Below are 4260 nucleotides of genomic sequence, written 5' to 3' on the forward strand. Positions count from 1 at the left end.
AAGGTTTATTGGAAACAGTCTCTCTATCCTCACAAAGTAGAAGTAAGGTCTGCGTATACACTACCCTCTCACTCCCCACGACGTAGGATAATACTTGGTATGTTTTTGTAAGAAGAAGAAGAAAAGAAATACTTAGACGAGAAAGCAAACAACCTCTCACGAGATTCAAGCCTGCCAGACAGACAGAAGAGACGTAAACTAGACACGAGGAAAGGGTGTGGTTTCATTTGGAGTTTACCTTTGATACGAAGAAGTATAAAAGAATTTTTACACTATTAAATCTACTACAGGTCACTTTCAATAAAAACTAAAAAGTGTATCTACCAAGCTACTCTCTAACATAAAATTAGAGAGCTAAAGTACAAAATATGATCACTATTATTTACAGGAGACAAGTGGCTTCAGCAGAATAAATTGTAAAGACATTTAGCATATAGAGAGTGATTTGGAGTTGCAACTCCATCAAAACATCTGCGATTTAATTTCTGTCCATACCCACCAAAAGATAGTGTCATGGGGTAGAAGATAGTGGCTTAACCACAGCTACGCAAGAACGTTGTCCTTGTGGAGCAGCACGATTATTATTTTTTTAAGACGGTGTTCGGGCTAGCTTGTGCACCTTGACTACTCCACCGAGTACTTGCTATCTCCCATCAGCATAAATACCGTGTAACTTTGCAAGAAAGTTGTCCGTGTGGAGCAGCATGATTGTCTAAGCAAATCTTGATACTCTTAATATCACCGCTCACACCAATCTATCTTTAATGAACTGCATATGAAAAATGTTGTATGTGCTACTGAATCAATTACTATAAAGGCAGAAAGAAAGCAGGAAACTAATCATGGATCATTTTTTCTTTTCTCCCCTCAAACAAAGTAAATATTTTTAGGCAGATAGAGGAATTGCTTTTGCTAGTGAAACAACAAAGGACAGATCACCGCAAAGACATGAACAAGAATGAATTGGGCGTTTAACCATGGAGTCTCAGTATTAGCCTGGCCAATGCATCCTAACTAGTCAATTGACTTTTTACTTTTTGAAATGGAAGTACCTTCATTGCTCACCTTATTAACATATAGATCACTTTCAACTAGAGTTTCATCATTGTATCATGTATGGTAGACAATACAGCTTTTACAACATTGAGGAAGAAGATGATAAGATCATAGGACTTGCTATAAGCAAAGGAGACAAGGTCCACCTAAATAATGTTTTGCAATTACACAATGGTGGAACATCAATTCACAAACTTAAAAATCATAATTGTACCATAGCTCTTCTCAGTGCATCACAAGATTTTCATTCGTTACTCGAACGGATCATGGAAAGATAGGAAGCTCAACTTTGTTGAATGAGAAAAAGCTCACACGCCCATGCTCAACCAGACAAAATTTCAAAGGAATACCATGAGAATGTCCCTCAAGATCTTCAATCTCTTCTTTGGAAGGTGGATACTCACTGCACAAAAAAGAAAACAAAAAGTCATCTCCACTTTGAGCAGTCTGCTATTAAGAGGGTACACGTCAAAAGCCAGTCTCAATCCACCAATTTGAACATTTCAGTGATGAGAATGTTGTTTCTTGATTCTTCATCTCCACTTTGAGCAGTCTCCGGGGGATCTTGGCTAATAACAGAGTCTACTTTTGACCTTCTTACTGATCAAGGAATACCATGACGCCCGACTATATAACCAAGGGATTTCAACTGCTTATATGCTTCAAAATATTCTGAGGAACATCCACTTTTTCTTTCTGCAACCTTGTTGTATATGTGTTCCAAAGAAAGGGGCGTGTCATCGTTGCTGAAGGGATGTAGAGCCCCAATTTCGGCAAGATATACATGACAAAACCATTATCATTCTTTAAACACTGAAAATTGCAGAAGATAATTCTGAAATGAAACATAAATTTTTCATATCCAATTTATAGTACAACTATAATTGTAAAATGACAAAACCCCTTTAGTATAATACTTTGTTATCTGTCTTTTTATGTACTTTATCAAGTTGCTTTTACCCTCTTTCAAGACTACTATTTCTACAATGTTAAAGCAGTAAACAAAAGTACACAAGCATAACTTAGAGGGGTAATGAAACTAACACTTAAAGAGTATGAGAAATCTCTGTACCAAATTAGCCTCCAAATCCAATGATGAGGCAAGATCAACAGAAAAAGTATGCCAACCCGACCTATGTCCTATACAATTTTCAATTTTTGCAGCCTATAAAAACAAAAGAAATAATACCTCTTTCGAGATTCATTAAGATACTAAAGAAAAGTACCTTCTTTCATTTTATTTCTCGGCCAAACAGATCTGAAATTTGAATCCCGACAAAATATGCTTAAAAAGCATCCGTATTTGTCCCGAGTTCTTAATTTCTCATGGCCTATTCTCAATTATGCATGTACTCAAAGTCAATAGTATTTAACTCTACAACTACAGGAGATAACAAAAAAAAAGGATTTTCATCACCTACAAAATCTCTTCAATGAAGCAATATATCTTGCCGTTACGAACTATCCCAGTAGTTGTCCACAATCCACCCTTCCTCTCTACGACCTCAGCCATTCCTAATTAGTCAAGCCACCGTGATCTTGAAATATCTTTCCTGAACAAAAAGGATGCACATTCACATTCCTTATTCAAATTTATTTTTCATAATGAAGATAAAATTCCAAACAGAAGAGCATGCTTCTATATCATGAGATGAAACCTGAATTGCAACTGGGGTATATCAGCGGACACGTATGCACAGCAATGGTCATCATCATCAAGATCCTCCCCATAGCCTTCAGAATCACTCGTTCCTTCTGAAAAACTTGCTCACTTATCACTTTCCATATCTGCACTAAATTGCAAATCCCTACAGGCCTACTATGAAAAAAAAATCAGCATAAGAAATAGTCGTCCGAGCAAGTAGAGACACTAACATTTGATTATTAAAAAGGTTTTAACTTAATACATTATTACTATGTAAATAACTCCGGTAATCTCGACAAATAGCAAGTAAATGTTATACTATGTGGTATAGTATAGTTGATGATTGTGTATTTAAGCAATTAAAAGTTATTTACTTTAACAATAGATTGCAGAATTCGAAATGAAGTAACATATTTAAATATCTTTTAAGCAAAATAAATAACAGACAAAAATGTAACACAAATAATAAACTTTAATTAAACTTAAAGAGAATAAGAGCTTATAAACTAAAATAAACTAACACGAATAATAAAAGAACGGTGTTTAAAAAGTAAAATAACAATTTCAATATGAAATAATTAAATAATTCCAATAAACTTCTCACACAGGCAAAACCTGGAAATATTTGTAAAAATGGAGTGTAGTAGCCACTAAATAAGGGTGTATTTAATTTTTATCCACTATTTAAAATGCTTATCAAAAATAGCCACTATTAAGGGGGGAAAGACACAATTACCCTTTCTCTATTTCTTGTATAATCCCAAAATCGACGAAAACCCTTATTTCGTTCGTTCAGAGTTCTGCGCTTCTTCATCTTCCTCGTATGCAAACTGCAATCTCAGTTAAACTTCTGCTCCTTCATCTTCTCCGTCATCTTCTATCAATCGCGACTGGTAATATATTTTTTTTTATGCATTTTCGTTTTTCTTTATTTGTAAGTTGGTTCAATACCGTGTGAAGTATGTGTGAAATTTCAAAAATTAGCATTATATGTTGATTCAGTGTAGTATATTTTGTGTGATTCTGTTTTTGATAAATTTTTAGTGTGTGAAATTTGAAATGTGTTTGTGGTTGATTCAATATATTTGATTATGTAGGTATATTTCATAAAAATAGTCGTAGAAATTCATAAGCTTACTGATTATGAATTTTCAGTTAACTGTGTTCATTAAATGTAAAGAAGAAATGACATTAAATTTTGTAGTTGGAATTCAAAGTTAAGGACTGATTGTCCTTAACTTTTGCACATGAAACTTGAAGTTAAGGACAAAGTGTCCTTAACTTTGGATGTTGAAAGTATATGTTAAGGACTGTATTTCCTTAACCTATGCACTTACAATTTAAAGTTAAGGACTGATTGTCCTTAACTTTTGCACATGAAACTTGAAGTTAAGGACTAAGTGTCCTTAACTTTGGATGTTGAAAGTATAAGTTAAGGACTGTATTTCCTTAACCTTTGCATTTACAATTTAAAGTTAAGGACTTATTGTCCTTAACTTTTGCACTTGAAACTTGAAGTTAAGGACTAAGTGTCCTTAACTTTGGAAGTTGAAAGTATA

At 34.0% G+C, this 4260-nt stretch overlaps 1 pseudogene; it reads right to left on the reverse strand.

The window, feature by feature from the left end:
• Positions 1-246: 246 nt before the first annotated feature.
• Positions 247-2965, reverse strand: LOC142180619 (uncharacterized; annotated as a pseudogene).
• Positions 2966-4260: the final 1295 nt, after the last annotated feature.

The sequence above is a fragment of the Nicotiana tabacum genome, chromosome 5, assembly GCF_000715075.1.
Source record: "Nicotiana tabacum cultivar K326 chromosome 5, ASM71507v2, whole genome shotgun sequence".
In the NCBI taxonomy this organism is placed as follows: Eukaryota; Viridiplantae; Streptophyta; class Magnoliopsida; order Solanales; family Solanaceae; genus Nicotiana; species Nicotiana tabacum.